Here is a 27,577-nt window from a genome sequence, read left to right on the forward strand (position 1 = left end):
ACTTTACATCTGTCTTTACCCACAAAGAAGATGCTTCCAATAGTGAGAGAGGAGTTACATGAGACAGTTGGTGGGCTGGAATTGATCAAGAGGAGGTTAAGAGGACTGGTTGTGCCTAAAACTCAGCAAATCACTAGGTCTAGTTGGAAATATTTCCTAATCAACCTGGTCAGAGATTTGTTAACCACCTCTGGAGCAGCTGCCACTTGATACTAGGCTCTTAGACTACAGGTAGGGACACTACCACTGCACCATAGGAGCCACCCAGTGGACCAGTTTGGATGCTGCAGAGGATAATGAGGGAAGTGGGGATGGACACTGAGAAAAAATGGGCCACTATTTTCCAATCACGAGATACGGGAAAATTGGAAATGGTACAGTTTTCTGCAAAAGATATGCAGCAATACAGGCCAATCAGTTTTGCTTAAATCACATGACTAGGGAGTTGATACCTTTGGTATTGGAGAACTGGAAACCATGCTGTTATAAACTAATAAATATAGAATCATGGCGTCGAAACAGGCCCTTTGGCCCAACAAGTCCACACTGACCCTCCGAAGAGTAGCCCAACCCTACTCTTTTACTCTACATTTACCCTCTGGGTGGCACGGTGGCACAGTGGTTAGCACTGCTGCCTCACAACGCCAGAGACCCAGGTTCAATTCCAGCCTCAGGCAACTGTCTGTGCGGAGTTTGCACGTTATCCCTGTGTCTGTGTGGGTTTGCTCCGGTTTCCTCCCACAGTCCAATTGGCCCTGCTAAATTGCCCGTACTGTTAGATGTAGGGGGATGGGTTGCTCTTCAGAGGGTTGGTGTGGACTTGTTGGGCTGAAGGGCCTGTTTCCACACTAAGTAATCTAATGCACTATACCTACTTATCCCTGAACGTTTATTGCCTATTTAAACAAATTACAAGGCAGACTCTTGCCAGATTTTCTAAGAACATTTCTTTCAGCTTCTCACTGCATGTGATCTATCATCATCTGACATCACTGTTGATATACCCTAATAATGAGCATAATGCTGATTAACGTCTTATACCAGACTTCCACTTTCATTCTATGTATGAACTGGTTGCATTTTCATTCTGTCGTTGAATCAGCAATGCTTGTTGAGCCAAAGAATGGCCTAATTGTGGTTTTCCATGTGGTCCAGGTGCTCAAAAAGGATTAAGGTTTTCTCCATATCATTGTGTACCTATTTTCAGTTTTCTGTGGTCAGGCTAGTTTGTGTCAGATGCCAAGGTCCAAAGCTAGGGGGCTTGGTATTGGTGCATGAGGCAATGCTCATAAAGTGTGCCCTGAGATGTTGGTGCTTGTGACCAGAAGGCTGGAAGTTCAAGCTGAGTTCTAGAGTCAACAGGTACCCGCTCTGACTTTCAGGTTAGAAACTGTCACTCTGTAGTTTCTGTACGGCAGGGGAGAAGATGGAAAGCTGCATTTAAATGAAGTGAGATTAAGTAATAATGAAATACTATAATTAATTGTTTACCAACATGAGTGGCACAGTGGCTCAGTGGTTAGCATGACTGCCTCACAGCACCAGAGTACCTGGTTCAATTCCAGCCTTGGGCGACTGTCTGTGTGGAGTTTGCACATACTCCCTGTGTCTGTGTGTGTTTGCTCTGGTTTCCTCCCGCAGGTCAGGTGAATTGGCCATGCTAAATTGCCTAAAGTGTTTGGTGCATTTGTCAGGGGGGTGGTTATTCTTTAGAGGGTTGGTTGGGCTGCAGGGCCTGTTTCCACACTGTAGGGAATCTAATCTAATCTCATTTCACTGTTCAATACTTGATTGCATAATGGGACTTCTTGCTTTTGATGTCAGGAAGCTCCCCATTGGCCATCTCACTCAATTTTCCCAACTTTTTTGGCAATCTCGGTCCACATCATTCATGACTGGGAAGACTCCACCCAGAGAGTAGGAATGAGTGGTTCCTTTTCACTATAAAATAAGTTATATTCTGGGATTTTCCAGGAACCATTATCAGAACTGCCACTTGATCTATGTTAATAATATAGACTTTGGTGTTTGGAGCAAACCTTCAAAATTTGCAGATGACACAAAATTTGGAAGTACTGTGAGCTGTCAGGATGATGATGGTAGACTTTAAGAGAAGATAGATGAATTGGTGGGCAGATGAAATTTGAAAATGGCCAATTGAAATACTTTGCTCAAAAGAATTAGGAGAAGCAATACAAAATAAAGGATACAATTCTAAAGGTGGTGCAGACTCTGAGGGACAAATCATTTCCTATCCATGGACTTATCCAAATGTCTTCGAAACGTTGTAATTGTACCCACCTCTACCACTCATTATCGCTATCACAATTTGATTATGTATGTTGCAAAAAGGATTGGGCAGCATATACCTGAGTCAGATCAACGATGTACAAGATACTTGCGGAGGCAAAGTTCTGCTGATGCTGTTCAAATATTATTTATGTAATTACTGTGACTGCTGATTGATCACATTACAGAGGAGCGGCCTTGTTTCTGATATTGCCCGCAAAGACTCATTGGCACAATTATCTATGGATGCAGATATAGAAACTGTGGTTGTCTGTGTGATGCTGCACGAAGAGAATCAAAGGAATGGATGAGGAAACATATGTCTGGAAACCCGGGACCAGGGATCAATCTTCAATGGATATGGAGCAGCCTCCTCGTGCAGAGCTTTTCATCATACAGCTGATGTAGAAAAGTGAACATATATTTACAAATATGATCATTTATTTATAATCACATCATCTCCATGCACCCAAAAGGTTCTCTCTTTTCCTTCCTTCCTACCACTTCAAAGTGCAGTGCAGTTCCAAATTCCATACTGGATCTTGCTCCATTGTGAATACAGTTGACCTCAGAGTTTTGAGTGGCATTCCCAGTCATTTGTGATTTGAGAGCCCAGACCTGCTGAGTTTGTCAGCTATATTTTGCTACTGATTTCACCTTATCTCCTTGTGAAGATTGAAGTCAAGGTCTTTCATCCCAAGGTCAGCTTGCTTTTGACTCTGAGCACCAATGGCTAGAGTGATGGAGCGCATGTATCTAGCAGACTCTGAGATTCCTGAACCTGGGTCCTCACAACAGTCCCCAGCCTGTCCACGGAAACAACCAGGCACTCAGATGGCAGAGGAGAAAGTGAGGACTGCAGATGCTGGCGATCAGAGCTGAAAATGTATTGCTGGAAAAGTGCAGCAGGTCAGGCAGCATCCAAGGACCAGGAGAATCAACGTTTCGGGCAGATTCCTGAAGAAGGGCTCATGCCCGAAACGCCGTTTCTCCTGTTCCTCGGATGCTGCCTGACCTGCTGCGCTTTTCCAGCAACACATTTTCAACTCAAATGCCAGAGGCAGCTTGGCAGCACATACAGCTAGTGTTGCTGGGTGCCTCCAATGTTCAAGTCAATTTACCCAGCTGCCTTTGAAGTATAGAATACACAGAAAGTTATAGATAGGTTAGATGAGTAGGGATAAAAGTTGGCAAATGTGGTAAATGTGTGGTTTTGCTCTTTAGTGTGAGGAGAAGAGGAGCTAAGTAATATTTAAATGGAAAGCTTCAGAACAGAGAGATTTGGGAGTACTTGTCCATGCATCAGAAAAAGCTAGCATCCAGGTGCAGCAGGTAATAGGGAAGGTAAATGGAACATTCAGTTTTATTTCAAAAGGACTGGCATATAAAAGTAGGAAAACTATTCTAAAACCATATCATACCATATCATTGACTCATACTAAAATAAATTGGTTCAATGCTTGTAAATGATATGGTACCCAAAAATATGTAGGTTTCGTTCAAGAAGAAATTGTTATCTCAGTTGTGTCGATGATCTCAGTTTGCAACAATATCATTGAAGGAAGCTGTGCAAGCTGTACCAGTGTGTCTCTGGTGCTGACTGCTTGTGGGAAATGATAGCAAAGGTATGCAAACAACTTCCTTCCTTGAGATGGTCCTGATGGCATTAGGCTTAACGTAAACATGAAAAAGGCATTGTGTTGTCTGCTTGGATTAGCAATTAAAAATCACAGGTGATTGTGTCCTGGTATCAATTTAATGGGTAAGAATTCAGTCAACTTTAATTGCAATTGGTGTAGGTACAATGGTAGGGTAAGATTAAAATAGTCTCAAAATGACATCCTCCAGATTTTCTTTTATTTGTAATAAAACTGCTTTAACTGGGGTTGGAAACTGGGATCAGCCCCAGTTAAACTGGAAGCCTTCCTCATTTCACCTGTTAAAATTTCCAACCCATTTAAACTCAGATGCATTGTACAATAGCCAATACATGGGCAAACATGTGAAATCTAAGAATTGCCGTTTGACATTTATCCTAATATCTATGCTGTTTGCACAGAATAATTTGTGCGTTTTTGACCTTAACCACTCCAGGGTGCTGGATGCCAGCAAAATTGACAAAACTGCATTTTCTCAACTGTAATCTATTGTAGATGTTCAAGCCAGTTAATACAGTGGAAACATCTAACTGCCGATCTTCTCCCTTCAACTGTTGGCACGATATTCCATTTGCAGGAATAGTTGTATCTTCTCCCATATGTAAATAATATCTTGCATTAGAAAAAAATGCCTTTGGGTTAGTTTGCTGGAACTTTGGGAAACTCCAACTCTAACATTTGTTTGTTCTCCATATTCAAAGAGTGTATAGAACTGGATTGCTTTAATGACTACGTATCTGTATGAAGATTTTTTATGCAGAAACTATATTTTTGAAATTAATAAAAATTCCCATATCCTGGAAAGTGAAACAGAGATTGGGTGGTAGTTCAACAGTGGCAAATTCAGGTATGATAAAATTTGGAACTAGCATTTGTAACACACTGAAAAACAATAAAACCTATATAAAACATTTTCAATAAATGCATGTTTTCCATTAATGAGAAGCATCTGAGTATCTACAATTTATTGGCACAACATCAACATTTAAGGCAAATAGTAATGCATTGGCAGACTACATGTTATCAGACTTCTGTTGTTTAATTGCTACATTAAAACATAGAGACATTCAAATATTATATAACCTAGACACTGAACTAACAAGCTCAAGCTATTGTACATTCCATGTATCACATTTCTAATACTTTGACATTTCAATTGTTCTGTTTATATTTTTTAATACAATATTTTTTGAGATACTATACTATCAATTCATGAATTTGCACGAAAATATGTAGTCAGAATCTCTAATGACCTTTGGTTGAGATGGCTACACTAACTGTAACACTTAGATGTTGTATCTCATATACCATATAAGATATTTTTGTGAGGAGTTTGTGGTCAAATGACCATGGACCCAAAATTAGACATTTTCAGTTGACCCACAGTCAGAGAAATCAAGCCTAACAGAAAATTGGCCAAACTAAATAAAATAGCAATCAGCAGCTATCGGCTACAGAGAATAGTGGAAATCAGGATCAATGAGGTTACAAAGGTTCCAGGGAAGCTAGTTACAACAACCCAAGGGTTATGTTTTGGAGAAATGTCAATCAGAATTTCTGCCACATTGACAACCAGCCAGTGTACCTCCCCATCATAGCAACAGCGAAGTGTGCTGGCACACAACCCCATTACATGCTTTGAACCCGACATTGGCAAAGGCCACAGATCATTTGGGAAGGTCCAGGATGACTGAGTATTAAAACACACACAAAGAAGTCATCTCATCAGCAAACACTCGCAGTAAGATTCGAGGCAGAAGACTGTGTGGCAGACCCAGAAGAAGCTCCGCCCTGGCCTGTGAGACCCATCTTCATGGAAGAGAACCAGCTGTATGTCAGACAGCCGGGAGATTCCAACAACCCAGGTCAAACACATGGGTCATTGCAGGTAATATTCTTCCTCAGATAGGTAGACCTTGATAGAGAGTAAATATTGTAAGAATTTGGGAAATGCTGGCATGGTGTTTTTAATAAAGTAGATTTGTTAATAAAATTGAGTTGGACCACAAATTGAATTCCCTGTCTCATTGCCTGCCTCACCAACAAGAGCCTTTGGGTAAATTGTTTTTATTACATAAACTGGTCAAAATGTCCAAAGCACAGACAACATTGGCATCTTCCGGTGGGCTTTGATTACAATCATAGAATCCCCACAGTGTGGAAGCAGGCCATTCAGCCCATTGAGTCCACACTGCCTTTCTGAAGAGCATCCTGCCCAGACCCATCCTCTCCCCTACCCTAACTCTGTAACCCTGCATTTCCCATGGCTAATCCACCTACATTGCACGTCCCTGGACAGCATTGGGAATATAGCATAGCTAATCCTCCTGAACTCCACATCTTCGGTCCTTGGGAAGAAACTGAAGCACCTGGAGGAAACCCATGCAGACACAGGGAGAATGTGCAAACTCCACACAGACAGTCGCCCGAGGGTGGAATCAAACCTGACTCCCTGACGCCATGAGGTAGCAGTGCTAACCACCCAGCCACTGTGCTGCCCCTGTGATGGAGACAACTGGAGTGTTACATAGCCTACAAAGTCATTCCCCGCAAACCTTGAACTCTTGGACATCTAACCTGTCCCGACATAAAGAAGGCATCTGTCCCATATTACAGCCCGGATTCATGAGGGTGAAAGAAGGTGAAGTTTCTGAACAGTGATTAGGCCATACTCCAAGTGCTTGTAACATGAAGAGGGCAAACAGCTAGAGATAGTACAGGGTTGGGGGCCCACGGGAAAGGAAATCTAGCTTGAACAGGTCAGGGACACTTAGGGAACAGAGGCAAGGAAGCTGAATACAAGGCCAAAGAACTCACAAAGTGGTGAGAAGCCAGATATTGGAGTTGGGGACCCACAAGGATACAGAGAAACTAGAGGAAGGTCAGGGACTCAGAAGCTAAGACATAGCAGAAAGGGGCAGGAACCCAGAGTCATAGAGACACAAAAACACAGCTAATGTATGGTCAAAGACTCAAGAGAGAGAGAGTGAGAGAGAGAGAACAGTAAAATAAGAGGAAACAATAAGAGCAATGACACAGTGCACAGAGTGAGAGGAGGTACCGAGAAACTACCTGACTAAGAAGTGTCCAAGTGATTCGACCATTGCAGTGAGTAAATATTGGATCCTGGACTCACGGGACAGAGAGCCTGGGGAGTGACACAGAAAACTGAAGGGAAGCACTTTCAAACTCTGCAAGGCCATATCGATATTATGGAGCAGCCAGGGGGAAGAGCATGGGCAAAGTGAAGCTTTGTAGGGAGCCAGAGAAAGTGAAACAGGAACTGAAGAAAGAAGTGTCAAAGCAGCAGAACAGAAACAGAGGGACCAGGCGAACATGGTACTCTTGGGACAGTATCAGACCCGGTGTGATTGAGTGTATCAGAAAGTGTAGTGCATGGTCAGTGATTGAGACACAGCTCAAAAAGCTGTGGAGGAGCTGACCACGAAAGGCAAAAGCTTACAGGTTGTGATCAGTGCCCTGCACAAGGCAGGCAAAGAAAATCAAGCCCACACTGTCGACCTTTTGAAATACCAGATTTAAAAATTAAAGTCCCAACTTTCTGTGCATACTTGGGACAATGGAATTTATGGGGTCAGTGATTTTGGAATAGACTGGGAAAAAATGGAAGAATAAATCCTTAGATACATAAAGAGTGGCAAAGAGTGCCCTGCCTCCCCTTCTGGAGGGAGTAGATCCTTCAGCACCCCCAGAATCCTACCCTACCTCAATGAATCAACTAACCACAACTCATCAGGACGGCCAGAACACTAAATCCAATTACTTATACAACACCATTTACAGTGATACAATTGGAAGAGATAGCAAAAGTGATCCTGTATTTGAGCCCACAGCTGATCCCAATATGTTTTTCGATAGCACCCACCATCAAAGGATTCTCTATGTGCGCAATGATGATGAAGAGGTAAAATAATTGTTAATGTGCCTGAGTTCTGTGATCCTCAGAATGTAGGAGTCCTCAGAATGTAGGAGGAGGGGAGCTGCAGGCCATGAAAGCAGCAATCCTAGCCCCTTGAGGATAAAACAGTGGAGGAATTAACTAAATATTGGCAGTGAAAGGGAGAGCACACAATTGCATTTGCCAGGCTGTGTTGCTAGAAGGACTGGTGAGACAGGTAGCAGTTAATATGGTGGTGGTGGGTGGGGGGAGGGGGGGCAGGATATGCAGCCAAATTTAGTGGAGGAAATGCCACCATCCCACTTCTTGTACCCCCTGTCTGACTACACTCCCAAAGCATGATGGAGCCACGCCTCTCCTCAGTGCGCATATTAGGCTTGCGGAAGGTGCTGAGCTCCCAAAGCTTGCGTTTTCAAATGAACATGTTGGACTATAACCTGGGGTCATGTGATTTTTGAACTTGCCCTCAGTGAGTGTGCAGTGCCAGTTAGGAGAGTGTGGGATGGCCCCTGGTAGACAGTGAGGTGAAAGGCCACCCTGTTGAGTTTTTATAGGGCACAGCTCATTGCCACAATGACACTTACACACATCCTGATAACGCATGGCCACACCTTCTGAGCAGATTCACTGGACACCTACAGAAGAGAGCAGAGACAGAACCTATAGAAATTAAACTGTGAGACAGCAGCCAGCATTGTGGGTTAATCTCCATACAGACGCCAGGCACTTTATCAGCTCGGATCTTATGAGGAAGTGTCATTTACCTTTTGACCGTGCCAATTGTATTTAGCAAATTTCTGAGTTCATGGAGGCACCAGTGAAGATTGCAACAAGCACATACACACAGAGAATTTGTACCATGGCGAATTGCTCATTAGATCTACCGAAAAGACTGAGGACCCAGTTGCACAGGCGGTTCTCACAGAGTGCAATGGTGCGTTCACCAATCACAGACCAATCACAGACACAAACATGGCTCATACAGAGGGCAACATAATGATAGATAGGCTGGACCCGAAGCTACAAAGACAATACACTTTCCCCAAGCAGGCAGAGGGGGAGGTGGCCAAGGTCATTAGCAGCTTATTAAAGCAAGGAGCCCTGTGCCCTGTCACATCTACCAATAAGTCCCCACATGGCCGATTAGAAACCAGCAGGCTCTTAGCAGTTTACCATTGATTACAGGGAACTCAATAAAACCACCTATTTATAACACCAACAATACAAATTAGTTCTGAAACCACGATGAGGCAGGCCCCATGGGCAAATGTCACTGTATGGACATTAGTATTAGATTTTGATCTATCCCCTTCCCCCAACTCCGCCAGTATAAATTCACTTCACATTTCAGGTTTTGATTTGATTTGATTTATTATTGTCACATATTGTGTTGTTTTCTGTGCTAACCAGACAGATCATATCTCACCTAAGTAGATCATGGTATTAGAACAGAATTCAGAATATAGTGTTACAGCTACAGAGAAGGTGCAGAGAAAGATCAACTCTAATACATGTGATGCCCAGAAATGCACTTGGCTTGCCCCACAGTTTTCACAATTTCATCAGAGACTGGCTAAAGAGTAAGAGAGGTTTTTCTGATTGGACTGCTTGGTACTGTGCATAGACAATGTCCTCCTGCAGATAGAGACTAGGACCAAGCATTTAAAATTGGTAACGAAATTGTTAACCCTCCTCACCACCCGAGGGCAAAAAGTTAACCCCAAGTAACCACAGATCATGAGGTCCCAGCTGTGATGCTTCTGAACTGCAACAGCTCAGGGGAAACATGAAATGGAAAGGAAGTGCATCAAAGCCAGAACCCTTTCAGCCCTCCCCAGGGGTGTGAGTTCATTCTGTTCCTTTCTGGCCTCAGCAAAATGCTGTAGAAACCACATTGATGGTTTCACTATGAAAGCTGCCCCACTCTCCAATCTCCTTAAAAGGAACGCCCCATGGGAATGGATTGAACAGCTCATGGATACTATCGCTGATATAAGACAGGCTCTAGCCTGGTACTTGTGGTGTCAGATATATCCAGAACCCAGCTGTCACAATGTTTCTCTTCCCAACTTCAGAAATTATACTTGTATTTGATCCATTGGCTTTTAGAATAAAAAAGGATTGACAAATGAGAGGCCAGATCCAGACTAGTGGGGCATAGTAACAGAACGATGTTGAATAATTTGGCAAAAGCTTATGTTGTACAGTAGGCTTAATTTGGATTATAAACTCAACCCTTTAACCCAACAAGTTAAACAGACTGAACATAAAAATTAATCTGGACAGTCAGCAAGATGCCAAGGGAGAAATAAAAGAAAATCAGGCCACCCAGCACCTGGTAATGGTGCTAAAAAGGCAGCACAGGACCATGAATGAGATTATCCATGGAAAGATAGATGATGACGGTAGGCAGGAGAATCAGAGTCTGTGCAACATCTGTGGCCAGTGAATGAGCGAACATTTGGGGGAGAACTTTGAGCGGGCTAAAGTCCCATCTTGGATCAGGGACAAACAGAGCACTGGTTCCATGGGAAGAGACTCCCTACTGATTCAAATCGTCACTTGCACCAACTGATTTAACAACAATTGTAAGGGGACCCCAGGAAAGGCTGTAGGGATGGTACTGGGAATCCTGATCATGACATGGAATCATACTGGGTTACAAATCATTGAGGTGGAAAACGTCAGCATTATCCAAGAGGGAGTATGGTTAGAATAAGACCACACCCATCCTTATAATATTGAGGAAAAGGGAAGGCTCGTTGGTACCACTCTGGATAATATGAGCAGATAAAAGAAGTAATTGTGTGCCCCAACTCCATATGTTCAAATGAAAATGTCTTGCACATTATTTGGACAAATGCTGTTTGAAGTTATGTTGTAGAGATCTCGAGTCTGAACATAGACATCACCAGGATAGCATACAGGGGGAAGGGAGAATAGTGCATCGCAACTTCCCTAAAACACTTCCCTAACATCCAAAACACCATCTTTTATGACAGGCTACACATATCAGCTGGGGTAGGCCTAATCAAGCTCACAGGCAACCACAGGAGGAGTAGGATTTCTGTCAGTGTCAGTAACAAAATCAGACAAACTGTATGGGGTTAATGGGAGAAGTATGACACCGGCATTAAGCTCTGAACAGAAAAATCACAGCAGGTCTGGACACAAGTGACAAATACCCATAAATATTTTCCTACTGTTATTCAGCAGATAGAGCAAATTCAAAAGGGTAGCAGGGAAATCAAAGTGACTAATTAAGTGACTTCTGGGACTGGGCCTCAGATGTGCAGATATATTTATCTGCATTTTTCCTGTCACTAAGAGATAGTGAGGACTGCAGATGCTGGAGATGGCAGAGTCAATAAAGTGTGGCGTTGAAAATGCCAACTCTCTTGCTCCTCAGATGCTGCCTGACCGACAATGCTTTTTCCAGTGCCAAAGTTTATCGACTCTTCCACTTGTCACACTTGGCTGTTTTGTTCACCTCTTCCCACCCTATCTCTTGCAAAAATGCCATCCCGTATTCCCAATTTCTCCGCCTCCGCCGTATCTGCTCCCAGGAGGACCAGTTCCACCATAGGACACACCAGATGGCCTCCTTCTTTAGAGACCGCAATTTCCCTTCCCACGTGGTTAAAGATGCCCTCCAACGCATCTCGTCCACATCCCGCACCTCCGCCCTCAGACCCCACCCCTCCAACCGTAACAAGGACAGAACGCCCCTGGTGCTCACCTTCCACCCTACAAACCTTCGCATCAACCAAATTATCCACCGACATTTCCGCCACCTCCAAAAAGACCCCACCACCAGGGATATATTTCCCTCCCCACCCCTTTCCGCCTTCCGCAAAGACCGTTCCCTCCGTGACTACCTGGTCAGGTCCACACCCCCCCTACGACCCACCCTCCCATTCTGGCACTTTCCCCTGCCACCGCAGGAACTGTAAAACCTGTGCCCACACCTCCTCCCTCACCTCTATCCAAGGCCCTAAAGGAGCCTTCCACATCCATCAAAGTTTCACCTGCACATCCAACAATATCATTTATTGTATCCGTTGCTCCCGATGTGGTCTCCTCTACATTGGGGAGACTGGGCACCTCCTAGCAGAGCGCTTTAGGGAACATCTCCGAGACACCCCCACCAATCAACCAAACCGCCCCATGGCCCAACATTTCAACTCCCCCTCCCACTCTGCCGAGGACATGGAGGTCCTGGGCCTCCTTCACCGCCGCTCCCTCACCACCAGACGCCTGGAGGAAGAACGCCTCATCTTCTGCCTCGGAACACTTCAACCCCAGGGCATCAATGTGGACTTCAACAGCTTCCTCATTTCCCCCTCCCCCACCTCATCCTAGTTTCAAACTTCCAGCTCAGTTACTGTCTCCTTGACTTGTCCGACCTGCCTATCTTCTTTTCCACCTATCCACTCCACCCTCTCCTCCTTGACCTATCACATCCATCTCCTCCCCCACACACCCATTGTACTCTATGCTACTCTCTCCCCACCCCCACCCTCCTCTAGCTTATCTCTCCATGCTTCAGGCTCACTGCCTTTATTCCTGATGAAGGGCTTTTGCCCGAAACGTCGATTTCGCTGCTCGTTGGATGCTGCCTGAACTGTTGTGCTCTTCCAGCACCACTAATCCAGAATTTGATTTTCAGCATCTGCAGTCATTGTTTTTACCTTGTTGATTTTAACCCTACTGCGAATCCTCTTGCAAGGATGCCTGCCTTGAAGAAGTTTTCCTCCTCTCTCTACAAGAATCTCAGGGAGTTCCTGTCCCACTGCAACTCCCAGGTCATTTCCTCTGCTCTGAAGCTCTTCAACCATGTTGTGAAACAAACTCGGTACCACAGCCACATTTGCTTCCTCAGTGCATGCCTCCGTAACCAACTCATCCCACACGGACTCCAGACCACCTTTAAACCGGCAGAGTTCGGACCCGAACAGGACAAACAGTACAGACTACAGATTCAAAAACACCAGCAACGGTTCTCCTTCAAGATCCTCCGCTCCACGCTCTCAGCAATGCACCGGCACCTAACCTCTCTCTAGTCAGCCCTGCCTCAGCTGAGGGCCACACTCTCTCAGAATTGCAAAGGACCCACTCTGTACTACATCCTCAGGAGAATTCATACTCTCAACAAACAGTATTTCTATTCCATCTCAAACATCAAAAACTGTAAGTACAACAAACTTTTATCCACCCACCTCCATAACCAGCGCTCCTCAAACATTCCAGCAGATTCCCCTGGCCTCGGAAACACCATTAGCCATGCGGCTGACGCAGCTACCACCCCCACGCTGAGTGATGATGTCACTTCCACCCACATCATGGCCACTCCCACAGCCACTTCCGCCCCTCACATCATCGCTGATGCCACATGCTCAGTGACTTCCCCTACTGCCATGATCACCACCACTTCCACCCCCACCAGCGCCACTCACCTGCATTCTGCTGACACGCCCCCCACAGACCCCACTGTCACTATCCCCACCCCCCAGAACCCCGAGGGCAACATTACCCCAGCTCATGACTCCACCCCCATTCCCCCCACCATCACACCCACTCCAGGTACTGGCTCCGACCCCACTCCCAGCTCCACACCCACACCAGATCCCAGCTCCCAGCCCTGCCGAGTTTTCACCATCCCCCCAGACCTCCCACTCACTGAGGATGAACGATCAGTCCTCAGCAAAGGACTCACCTTCATCCCCCTCCGTCCACGCATCAATGAATTTAATACACGACGTGACATCGAACAATTCTTCCGTCGCCTCTGCCTCCGAGCGTACTTTCACAATCAGGACTCCCGCCCACCTTCCGAGGACCCCTTCGCCCACCTCCAGCACACTGCATCCACCTGGACACCCCGCGCTGGCCTATTACCTGCCCTCGACCTCTTCATTTCCAACTGCCACAGGGACATTAACCGCCTCAACCTGTCGTCCCCCCTCCCCCACTCCAACCTCTCACCCTCACAACGCGCAGCCCTCCAATCCCTCTGCTCCAATCCCAACCTCACCATCAAGCCAGCGGATAAAGGGGGCGCAGTTGTAGTCTGGTGCACTGACCTCTACACCGCTGAAGCCAAATGCCAACTCGAGGACACCTCTTCCTACTGCTCCCTCGACCATGACCCCACCTCCCATCACCAAACCATCATCTCCCAGACCATACAGAACCTCATCACCTCAGGAGATCTCCCACCCACAGCTTCCAACCTCATAGTCCGGGAACCCCGCACTGCCCGGTTCTACCTCCTTCCCAAGATCCACAAGCCTGACCACCCTGGCCGACCCATTGTCTCAGCATGCTCCTGCCCCACTGAACTCATCTCTACCTACCTTGACACTGTCCTATCCCCCCTCGTCCAGGAACTCCCCACATACGTTCGAGACACCACCCACGCCCTCCACCGCCTCCAAGACTTCCGTTTCCCTGGCCCCCAACGCCTTATCTTCACCATGGATATCCAATCCCTCTACACCTCCATTCGCCATGACCAGGGCCTCCAAGCCCTCCGTTTTTTCCTCTCCAGACGTCCCCAACAGTACCCTTCCACTGACACTCTCATTCGTTTGGCCGAACTGGTCCTCACCCTTAACAATTTCTCCTTTGAATCCTCCCACTTCCTCCAGACCAAAGGTGTAGCCATGGGCACACGTATGGGCCCCAGCTATGCCTGTCTCTTTGTTGGCTATGTAGAACAGTTGATCTTCCGTAATTACACCGGCACCACTCCCCACCTCTTCCTCCGCTACATTGATGACTGCATTGGCGCCACCTCGTGCTCCCGCGAGGAGGTTGAGCAATTCATCAACTTCACCAACACATTCCACCCTGACCTTAAATTTACCTGGACTATCTCTGACACCTCGCTCCCCTTCCTGGACCTCTCCATCTCCATTAGTGACGACCGACTTGACACTGACATTTTTTACAAACCCACTGACTGCCATAGCTACCTGGATTACACCTCTTCCCACCCTATCTCTTGCAAAAATGCCATCCCGTATTCCCAATTTCTCCGCCTCCGCCGTATCTGCTCCCAGGAGGACCAGTTCCACCATAGGACACACCAGATGGCCTCCTTCTTTAGAGACCGCAATTTCCCTTCCCACGTGGTTAAAGATGCCCTCCAACGCATCTCGTCCACATCCCGCACCTCCGCCCTCAGACCCCACCCCTCCAACCGTAACAAGGACAGAATGCCCCTGGTGCTCACTGTTCATCCTGTTTACTTCAATCTTGCTCACCATCATCAGGGTTAAATTCATCCACTGGAAGAATGAACTCCTCATCCAGAAGTGAACTTTGGACTATATGCTTCTACAGCTCGATCCAGGAAATTAATTAACTTGGGACGCATCATGAAAGGACTCTATAAATTGTTGTGGATTATGAAGTACATCAAGTTGCTAATTGCCAAAGAGGCTGAGGGTGACCCAATGTTTGCAGATAGTAGCTAATTCTCAATTTGTGTCTTATGTTATTTGTATATAGTATATGATTTTGTTGATGTGCATTAGAAATAGAGCAGGATATTCAGCGTGTGGAAATAAACACCCTCCAGGTCAGCCAACCAAAAGTCTAAGACCAAAAGGATCCACTATGGGGCAGGCTCATTCTGTCCTGGCTGCTGATGTCATATCTGCATCTTGTTGTGGTGGGAGGGAAAGGAATGAGAATAACTTATAAGGGCACCCATCTTCTCCCATTTATAAGAATATGTCGACTTTTTATCATCAACTGAGTGAGTAATTTTCATTTTAGTTGCAACTACAAGAAGGAAGGTCATAGAGTCATAGAGATGTACAGCGCGGAAACAGACCCTTCGGTCCAACTCGTCCATGCTGACTAGATATCCCAACCTAATCTAGTCCCACCTGCCAGCACCTGGACCATATCTCTCCAAACCCTTCCTATTCATATACCCATGCAGATGCCTTTTAAATGTTGCAATTGTACCAGCCTCCACCACTTCCTCTGGCAGTTCATTCCATACACGTACCACCCTCTGCATTGAAAATTTGCCCCTTATGTCTCTTTTATATCTTTCCCCTCTCACTCTAAACCTATGTCCTCTAGTTCTGGACTCCCCCACCCCAGGGAAATGACTTTGCCTATTTATCTTATCCATGCCCCCCATAACTTTGTAAACCTCTATTAGGTCACCCCTCAGCCGCCGATGCTCCAGGGAAAACAGCCCCAGCCTGTTCAACCTCTCCTTATAGCTCAAATCCTCCAACCTTGGTAACATCCTCTGAACCCTTTCAAGTTTCACAACGTCTTTCCGATAGGAAGGAGACCAGAATTGCATGCAATATTCCAACAGTGGCCTAACCAATGTCCTGTACAGCCGCAACATGACCTCCCAACTCCTATACTGAATATTCTGACCAATAAAGGAAAACATCAGTAACTGCGCAGGTTCACTGCTCTGTCAGTTAGCAATGTGGGTTTCTTTCTCTCTCTCTCTCTCTCTCTGTCTCTCTCCTGCACTGACCTCACCATGTGCTTCCTTTGTCTGTTCCTCTTCCTTTTAAAAATGCTGTGATTTTGACCTTTTTTTTCCCAATGGTCCAAAACAATGCAACAGCATATAAAACAGTAATTGCTGCTCCTGGAATTCGAGGAAATCACCTCCAACACGTAAAATACCTCAGTACAGAAGAGACCCAGCCTTGTTCCTCATGATGTTCTAACCCCTCTCTGAGCAATAGCTATTCTGTGCATACCACACAAACCAGCATGAAACTTTGTCAGGACTGAACAAGAGAATGTTGGATGTAATGAAGGCTACCAGCCTTTTGTAGCTTTAACTTTCATTCAATAACATGAACGACATGGCAACAATAAAGTATTTAAGCCATAGTTAAGATTATACAGTGGATTTTGGCCTTAGCAGCATTAAGCCATTTGTATTCAACTCAGCTCCATTGAACAACATTCATAGGAAAGTCTTTCCTGTGTTTCTTTGGAAAACATTGCTGTTATGGGATGCTGAAGGTCCTGTTCCATTTGGAGGACATCCTCATCATTGCAATTCGGTAGCCATTGCGTATCTTCATTTTCCATCCCATAGTTTGTTGAGTATCAAGTAATGTGCTATGTCTGAGGAGATAGCCCCAGATATGACCTGCAGTGTGGAAGGACCATCCCAACACCCTCAGTAGCCCCAGAGGAAAAAGTGTCCCATTGCAGAAACACTGGACAATGTGACATGCCATTTCAACTTCAACTTGGACAGGGTATAAACTACTACTCCTCTCTCATCTGTACAGCATTCTATGGGAGATAAGTGACTACAGCTCCCCTGTATCTTCATCTACGGCTGTGAGCTCTTCAGTATGGGTCAGCTCCACTGCAGCTGGAGGTCAATACTCATCCTAGGCTTATTGATCAACGTGGTCCTCATCCATTCATGTAGCAGTCATTTTCACAGTGACTCCAGGCATGAGCACAGCATTTGTGTGCTGAACATTGGGGATGGTTCCAATGAGCCTTTGTGGGCAATATCAGAAACAAAGCAGCTCCTCAGTAAAGCAGTCACAGCACACATGAAAAAATGATGGAGCAAAACATTGGGACATGCAGTTCCCAATAGTGGAAGGCCTCTAAACAGAGATTGCACATTGTTCCTTGATTCAGATGTCTGATGCTCAAGTGTTTGGTGCACATACAGTCGCTGATTTTATGTGCAGCAGCAATAATAAGGCTGTCTCCCCACACATTCCACAGTACTCAAGAAAGGCAGCATTATGTTTAGGGTAATGGTGTAGACATTTTGTGGTCCCCAAGTGTGAGGTGCAGACGGTGAAAACTTGAAAGGTGATTGACCAGTACAAGTGAGGTGAATCTTTATGGCTGTCCTGACATTACTTGTGCCTCATAGTCAACCTTAGAATAGATTCAGTCCAGAGTCATTGAGGTCTATAGCATGAAAACAGGCCCTTCTACCCAACTTGCCCAGGTACTCGGTTCTCACAATTTAAACTAGCCCTATTTGCCTGCGTTTGATCCATATTCCCCCCACACCTATCCCATCCCAGTACCTGTCTAATCATGAATGATGTGGCCAAGAGTGCTTGGATCCAGGACTATTAGTTGACAATCTTGTCATAAATAACATCTGGTGATAATAGATACCTTTGATAGTCATGATATGAAGGAATGGGGATCAAATGTGGTTAGGATGCAGGTCAACCGCAATCTCATTGAATAATAGAACAGGCTTGAGGGTAATCAAATGATTATTATGTTCTTGGTTAAAGTTCCTTTCTACTGGTCCAAGAAGTAGTTTGAAATTTTGTATTTTCCAAAAGAACATATTTCCATACGTCAGGTATCTCAGGCACTGTAGTATAAATGCACGCTGGATTTAAAAAAACAAATTATGGCTCCAAAACATCCAGAAAATAGACAGTAAAAGAAAATTCCTCGTATGATGATGAGTATGGTGTCTTCTGTTTAGTAATTGAAGCAAAATGACCTTTAGAAAATGTCATAGTTCTTACAGCTTTGAAGAATCAATCCCCAAGGAAACAAGGCAATGATGCATTATTGCATCTGAGCCTGAAATTGTAGCTCTTTCAAATAGCATTGCCAGTCAATGAGAATTAATTTTGTATTTCTAAATGAAGACAGCAATGAAATGACGTGTAAAGATTTCTTATTTCAACTTCTCATTCTGGTCTACCATCATTTCTTCTGGCTTTTCTGATGTAATGACACTTTTTGTTTCTTGTAGTTGAGCAGAGAGTCACATTAGTATCAGTGAATAAAATGGAATACACTTAAATGTGTGCATTTTTAAATGTAATACATTACAGCTTACGTATACATTTGGATAAATGGAATGCTGTGGCTCACACACACTCCCAACACTCACACCCATGCACATACCCTCTCACAGGCATATACTCCATCACACTCACACACACATTCTATCATGCATGCATACATGCACACACACACATATACTTTCTCCCTGTCTCCCTCTCACACACACACACACACACTTTCTCCCTCTCTCACACACAGACTTTCTCTCTCTCTCTCTCTCTCATACACACACACCCTCTTTTCTCAATCTCTTTCTCCTCATTCTCTCTTTCCCTCACATGCGTGCACACACACATATAAGTCTATGGGGTGAATTTACATTTCAGAACTGCATTTGCAGACACATTCTATTTTGTTCAAAAAGCACACAATCTGTCGGCAGTCAATATTGTTTTTTGATCCATGTGACATTTTCTAAATTCCTACTTTGGAAATAGAACCGGTCTGGCTCAAGATTGGAATACAGACAGATTCTAACCTTGCACCTTTAATGCTTTGTCTGAGCTGGGATGTCACTTGTGTTTTATAAAACTTTAAATTATCTCAGGAATGTGACTTGAAAGAGGTTCTGGGATTTACATATTAATCAATCAAAACCTGCAGCCCATTCTAAAAGATGAAAGACTTAGCTGTAATCTAGGTTTGTTCAATATCTTGCATCAGTGTATGACATTATCACCTTTTGCAATAAACTCTGTGTCCTATGATCCTACTCCACTAGTTACCTGATGAAGGATCAGCGCTCTGAAAGCTCGTACTTCCAAATAAACCTGTTAGACTATAACCCGGTGTCATGCAATTTTTACCTTTGTCCACCCCAGTTCAACACCGGTACCTCTACATCATGGCTCAGTTGGTAATACCTGAGTCTCAATTTTCCAGGTTCAAATTTCAGTCCTGAGCTTGAGCAAAAAATCAAATCTATTGAAAGACAGCTGCAGTGTCTTTACTGCCATGTTTAAGGCTGTTGTTGAACAGTGGTAATGTTTCTACCACTAGGCCAGAAGGCCAGAATATAAGTTAGCATTGCTGCCTAACAGCGCCAGGGACCAAGGTTCAATTCCAGCCTTGGGTGACTGTGTGGAGTTTACACATTGTCCCTGTGTCTGCATGGATTTCCAATGGGCACTCTGGTTCTCTCCCACAGTCTAAAGATATTCAGATTAGTGGATTGGCCATGCTAACTTGCCCTGTAGTGTGCAGGCTAGATGTATTAGCCATGATAAATATGGAGTTATAGGGATAGGGTTGGGGGCTAGCTCTAGGTAGGATGCTCTTCAGAGGGAAAGTGCAGACTTGATGGGCCAAATGGCCTGTTTTCACAGTGTAGCTATTCAATGAAGTCCCACTTGCTCCACAGTTGTGATATATCATATCTGAACAGATTGATTTAAAGAAGCAGTATTGTTCCTTTGCTCTCAGTAAAGCAAAATCCTGGAATACCTTTTCTAATGGCATTGTAGATATCCTTGCACAAGACAGTAGCTCACCACTACCTTCCTCAGCATAATTAGGGATGGGCAGTAATAATTCGTCTAGCTAGTGACTCCCACAACCCACAAACTAATAAAATATTTAACAGAATAGAGGGTACTCTCAGTATAATGGGGCTTCGTTATGCGGACATGTATAGTGGTCACCCCTATGAATACTGACTGGACAGACGCATCTGCACCAGCAATATTAGTGGGAGAGAGGTGAGGAAAGTCCACCGTGTAAAGACCTTTTGCTGAAGATTAACAGGGGCCCATTCAGTAACTGAGCTCTGCAGATGCCTCAACTAAATGCCAAGAGGTTGACTGCAAATAGAGAATGGTTAACATTAAAGACTTAATTTGTTCTCTGTAAGTGAAGAGAGTATAGATATGAATGACCCCATTACCTGTACAAGTACCAAAGATTTCTTTCTATGAATGAAGTATACTTTTGCAATAAATAAAAAAAATTAAGAGAGGTCAAATATTTTTTTCTCTCTTGTTGGTGCCACACCACTTGATCAAATGGGCCAATGGGCTGAGGAGTGGCAGATGGAGTTTAATTTAGATAAGTGTGAGATGTTGCATTTTGATAAGACAACCCTGGGCAGGAGGTATATAGTCAATAGTAGGGCCCAGGGGAGAGTTGCCAAACAAAGTGACCGAGGGGTGTAGGTGCATAATTCCTTGAAAGTGGTTTTGCAGACAGATAGAGTAGTGAAGAAGGCCCTTGGCACACTTGCCTTCATTGGTCAGAACCTTGAGTACAGGAGTTGGGATGTCACGTTGCAGTTGTACACGAACTAGGTGAGGCCACCTTTAGAATATTGTGTACAATTCTAGCTGCCCTCCTATAGGAAGAATATTGTTAAACTTAAAAATCACACAACACTAGGTTATAGTCCAATGGGTTTATTTGGAAGCACGAGCTTTCGAACCACTGCCTTTATAAAGATGCTACAAGTAGTGGAAAATTTGATTTATAGGGAGAGGCTGAATTGGCTGGAGCTTTTTTTCCCTGGAGTGTTGGGGGCTAAGGTGTCATCTTATAGAAGTTTATAAAATCATGGGGGGCATGGATAGGGTGAATAACCAAGGTCTTTTTCCTCGGGTGGGGGAGTCCAATACCAGAGGGTTTAAGGTGAGGCGGCAAAGATTTAAAAGGGCCTGAGGGGTAACTTTTTCATGCAGAAGGTTGTGCATATATGGAATGAGCTGCCAGAGGAAGTGGTGGAGGTGGGTGTAATTGCAATGTTTAAAAGGCATCTGGATGAGTAAATGAATAGGAAGGGTTTAGGAGGATATGGGCCAAATGTTGGCAAATGGGACCAGGTTAGATTGTGATGTCTGGTTGGTATGAACAAGTTGGGCCAATGGGTCTGTTTCTATGCTGTATGATTCTATGACACTTGCCAGAGACTCAATTTGGTAGGTGTGGTCTTGAGGACTCGGTCAACTCAGTTCCTAATGATGTTACTGAGCTTCTCTTGTTAATGGAGATTGAACTCCCGCACTCAGATTGTGTTTTGTGCTTCTTCCAGGGGTGTCCTATCTGGAGAAGAACAGATTCATTGGCTGAGGGCAGGCAAGTGGTAGGTGGTAACCTGCAGCATGTTTGCTTGTCCAAGGTTGACCTGAAGCCATAGGAGACTTCATGGGGTCTAAAGTCAATGTTGTGGATTCCTTGGGCCAATAGCTCTATAACACTATTGCGCTAGTGAGTTTGTCCTATTGGTTTGACAGGTCATACTCAAAAATTGGAGGCATCTGAGATGAGGAGAGGGGTTGGAAGAGCCTCAATGATGTCATTTTGGTGCATTTGATTATGCTGTGGAGGTGTGACACATGGGTATATTGCCAGGCCATTTCAAATGGACTGGAGTCATGGGGAAGGATACTCTATTTTCTCTTCAAAAATGTATTAAAATCATGAGACTATTGATGAGACAAACATTTTATTTCTGTTTTATTGATCAGTTGAATTTAAATTTCCCAGTTGTAATGGTGGAATTTGGACTCATGTCACTGGAGCATTAATCCACATCTCTGGATAGCTAGTCCTTCACATTCCCATAATGTTGCTATGCCCCACCCAATGTTAATATTACTCGGACCATTTCATTGTCATTTCTTCATTTAATCTTCATTCTATTTGGTAGTCATCAAAATTGAAAGTTTGATGAGCTTCAAGGCAGGAAAGTTAGCAGTTCATGGTTTTTAGCAGTTAAAGCGAGGGGGTGGGGTGGGGGGGAGAAGGGTCTACCAATTGGGGGAAGGTTTTGGGGAACTTGGAGGAGCTGTTGGAAACTTGTGGGATATGGCGCTGGGGGTTAGTTGGGGGTAGTTTGGCAGAACACAGTTTAATAGAATTGGGAGTGGAGTTAAGTGTTTGGCAGGAGGGCTAGGACTATTGGGGTCAGTAGTTTGTGTCAACAAAGAGAGACTACATTCAGGAGAAGAAGTGATTAAGGTACTGGGGGAGCAGTCCTGTTCTCTCTGGCCCACAGGATGTGCTCAAAAATACACACCCTCTGCAGCCAGGTGTTCTTGGCTCCGTTCAGCTGCCAAAATCTGGGAAATCTGGCCAACAGTTGTTATTTTCAATTCAGATTCTTAACTGCACAGCAGGAGCCTGATTTAAATGTTATAATAAAGTGTCCCATTTCTTCAAAATATGACGCATGCATCCCACAACCTATAAAAATAGTTGCAGATGTGCACATGACATAGTGAAATTGAGTTTTGATTTTTTAAAAATCTCTGCCTTGGCCTTTCACTGACTCTCAACCTCTCCCCTGACCTAAGATGTGGTGACTCTCAGGTTAAACCATCACCAGCCAACTCTCTCTAATGAGAGAGAAGCCTATGATCCAGCAGGACCATGGTGACTTTACCTTTAGTCCGAAGAACAGGCAATGTTTTTTAGATAGCTTTACATCCCACCGTGACAGGAGGTGGAATTTGAATTTTAAAAATCTGGAATTCAAAAATCATGAAACCATTGTTGATTGTTGTTAAAAAAAACAGCAATGGCTTTTAGAGAAGGAAATTTGCAATACTTACCTGGTCTAGCGGACATGTGACTCCAAATCCACAGTAATGTGGTGAAACAGCCGAGCAAGCTCACTCAGTTGGACCAAACTGCCAAAAGTTCTCAAACAAGGAATGAAACCATCTGGCATCAAACAGAATTGACACCAGAATACTCATCCATCTCAACCCTGCATATTTCTCCTCACTAGTGCCAAAATTGGCATGGTTGTCTCACCAACGAGTTGAGCAACAGTCTGATTCCTGATGAAGGGCTCTTGCCTGAAACATTGATTCTCCTGCTCCTCGGATGCTGTCTGACCTGCTGAGCTTTTCCAGCACCACACTCTCAACTCTGATCTCCAGCATCTGCAGTCCTCACTTTCTCCTAACAGTCTCACATAGTCATACTTACAGAAACCTTACTGACATTGTCCCAGACAATACCATCATCATCCCTGGGAATGTATTGTTCCACCAGCAAGACAGTCCCTCCAGAGTTGGCAGTGCAGTGGGTGTGAGTTGCCCTGGGAGGCCTCAATATTGACTTTGGACCAGGTGAAGTCTCATGGCACCAGGTTAAACATGGGCAGGAAACCTGTTGATTATTACATTCTGTGACACCCCTCCCCACACATACATACGTACACTTACGCACACATATGCCAATGACTTGTACATCTCCACATTTAACCCCTCTTGGAGGAAATATAACTACAGATCAACCAACTCTGGCAGAGTCCTAAATGACAAAGCTGTAAGATTGGTTGTGCAGCAGATGGTGACCAAATCAATAAGAGAGAAAAGCATACATGACCTCACCCTCACCAATTAGCTTGGTGCAGGTGCATCCATCAATACAAGTGACTACTGATAGGCCTTGTGGAGACAAACTCCTAATTTTACATTGAGGATACTCTCCATTGTATTGTTAGTCACTACCATCATGCAAAATGAGACAGGTTTTCAACGTAACTAGCGACTCAAGACTCTGCAACAATGTGACACTGCGGACTATCTGCAATAGCCAAATTGTACTCCCAGTCCAAAACTTGAGGTTTAAGGTGAGAGGGGAAAGATTTACAAGGGATCTAAGGGGAAACTTTTTCACACAGAGGGTGGTGCGTGTATGGAGTGAGCTGTCAGAGGAAGTGGCGGAGGCTGGTACAATTACAACATTTCAGAGGCAGCTGGATGGGTATATGAATAGAAGGCGAGGACCATTGAGCAGGAGGATCATCACTTTCTTCTTAAAATGACACAAAGAACGGTAAAAGTGCTGAAGATCTGAAAGAAAAGAAAAAAAAGAAGCGGTATCTGCAAAGAGAAAAACATGGTTCAGTTACCCATTATCAGAATTAAAAGCAGCCAGAACATTTTGGTGTGCTTGGTGGAAAGAAAAGAGTAGTGAGAACAATATTTAGAGGTACGTCGATTTTCCTGCTCCTTGGATGCTGCCTAATGTGTTGTGCTTTTCCAGCACCTACTGGATTAGTGGTGCTGGAAGAGCACAACAGTTCAGGCAGCATCCAACGAGCAGCGAAATCGACGTTTCGGGCAAAAGCCCTTCATCAGGAATAAAGGCAGTGAGCCTGAAGCATGGAGAGATAAGCTAGAGGAGGGTGGGGGTGGGGAGAGAGTAGCATAGAGTACAATGGGTGAGTGGGGGAGGGGATGAAGGTGATAGGTCAAGGAGGAGAGGCTTGTTTCCACACTGTAGGGAATCTAATCTGAAAAAAAACCATTGTCACAAATGCAATTCGGTTCTGTACAGTTGCAGATCAAATAAACAAACAAAACATTGGAATTTGACTCTATCCACAAAACAAAGTCCTCACTTATACATATGATACTAATGTTTACATATATTTCAGGCACTTGGAGGATCTGATAACTGAATGGACCCCCAATTTCCTTCAGCAGAAAAACCTCAGATAGTGATCCTTCCCCACTGCACCTTGGCAGCAGCTGCCCCAAGTTTCAGTGTGTGGCTCCGCACATGGTCCTGGACCTTGACACTGACATTTTTTACAAACCCACCGACTCCCATAGCTACCTGGATTACACCTCTTCCCACCCTATCTCTTGCAAAAATGCCATCCCGTATTCCCAAGTTCTCCGCCTCCGCCGTATCTGCTCCCAGGAGGACCAGTTCCACCATAGGACACACCAGATGGCCTCCTTCTTTAGAGACCGCAATTTCCCTTCCCATGTGGTTAAAGATGCCCTCCAACGCATCTCGTCCACATCCCGCACCTCCGCCCTCAGACCCCACCCCTCCAACCGTAACAAGGACAGAACACCCCTGGTGCTCACCTTCCACCCTACAAACCTTCGCATCAACCAAATTATCCACCGACATTTCCGCCACCTCCAAAAAGACCCCACCACCAAGGATATATTTCCCTCCCCACCCCTTTCCGCCTTCCGCAAAGACCGTTCCCTCCGTGACTACCTGGTCAGGTCCACACCCCCCTACGACCCACCCTCCCATTCTGGCACTTTCCCCTGCCACCGCAGGAACTGTAAAACCTGTGCCCACACCTCCTCCCTCACCTCTATCCAAGGCCCTAAAGGAGCCTTCCACATCCATCAAAGTTTCACCTGCACATCCAACAATATCATTTATTGTATCCGTTGCTCCCGATGTGGTCTCCTCTACATTGGGGAGACTGGGCGCCTCCTAGCAGAGCGCTTTAGGGAACATCTCCGAGACACCCGCACCAATCAACCAAACCGCCCCATGGCCCAACATTTCAACTCCCCCTCCCACTCTGCCGAGGACATGGAGGTACTGGGCCTCCTTCACCGCCGCTCCCTCACCACCAGACGCCTGGAGGAAGAACGCCTCATCTTCTGCCTCGGAACACTTCAACCCCAGGGCATCAATGTGGACTTCAACAGCTTCCTCATTTCCCCTTCCCCCACCTCATCCTAGTTTCAAACTTCCAGCTCAGTTACTGTCTCCTTGACTTGTCCGACCTGCCTATCTTCTTTTCCACCTATCCACTCCACCCTCTCCTCCTTGACCTATCACCTTCATCTCCTCCCCCACTCACCCATTGTACTCTATGCTACTCTCTCCCTACCCCCACCCTCCTCTAGCTTATCTCTCCATGCTTCAGGCTCACTGCCTTTATTCCTGATGAAGGGCTTTTGCCCGAAACGTCGATTTCGCTGCTCGTTGGATGCTGCCTGAACTGCTGTGCTCTTCCAGCACCACTAATCCAGTATTTGGTTTTCAGCATCTGCAGTCATTGTTTTTACCTTTTCCAGCACCACTCTAATTTAGACTCTGGTTTCCAGCATCTATAGTCCTCATTTTTTCCATGTGGAGGTAAGGCCCAGAGAGAGAAAGAGAAAGAATAAAGGGAGAGACAAACTAAGGGATCAATAGTAAGCCAAGAGGGAGATAAATGTTGAATAGATGCTAACAAGGTGCAGGTAGTTGTAGATACAAAATGGCTTGGCTGTGATCGGAGCAACCCTTACAGAACAGGATTTCAGGGTGTAAGGCGGGCGGTGAGCATGGAGGAGGGTGTTTATATGCTGAATTTGTTAAACTCAATGTTGGGTCTTGAATGTTGCGACCTTCTTCGTGATAAAGCACATCATGTCAAGTGCGACAGACAGACAGGATTTAGAGATGTACAGCACAGAAACCCATCCTTCAGGCCAACTCGTCCATGCCGACTGGGTATCCTAAACTAATCTAGCCCCATTTGCCAGTATGTGGTCCCTCTAAACACTTCCTATTCATGTACCCATCAAGATGCCTTTTAAATATTGTAATTCTACCAGCTTATTCCATACGTGCATCACCCTCTGCCTGAAAAGGTTGTCCCTTTAGTCCTTTTTAAATCTTTCCCCTCTCACCTTAAACGTAAGCCCTCTAGTTTTGGACTCCTCTATCCTGGGGAAAATGCCTTGACTATTTACCCTATCCAGGCCTCTCATGATTTTATAAGCCTCTACAAGGGCATCCCTCACCCCCAATGCTCCAAGGAAAACAGCCCCAGTCTATTTAGCCTCCCCCTGCAGCTCAAACCCTCCAACCCCAGTAACATCCTTGTAAATCTTTCCTGAACCCTTTCAACTTTAACAACATCTTTCTTATAGCAGCGAGACCAGAACTGAATGCAGTATTCCAAAAGTGGCCTAACCAATGTCCTGTACAGCTGCAACATGATATCCCAACTCCTGGGTGCTGACTGAAACAGGCAAGTGTATCAAATGCCTTCTTCGCTACATTGGCTACCTGCGACTCTGCCTTCAAGGAGCTATGAACCTACACCCAAACCTATACCTATACCTTGTTTAGCAACACTCCTCAGGACCCTACCATTAAG

The sequence above is a fragment of the Chiloscyllium punctatum genome, chromosome 8 (assembly GCF_047496795.1).
Source record: "Chiloscyllium punctatum isolate Juve2018m chromosome 8, sChiPun1.3, whole genome shotgun sequence".
NCBI lineage: Eukaryota > Metazoa > Chordata > Chondrichthyes > Orectolobiformes > Hemiscylliidae > Chiloscyllium > Chiloscyllium punctatum.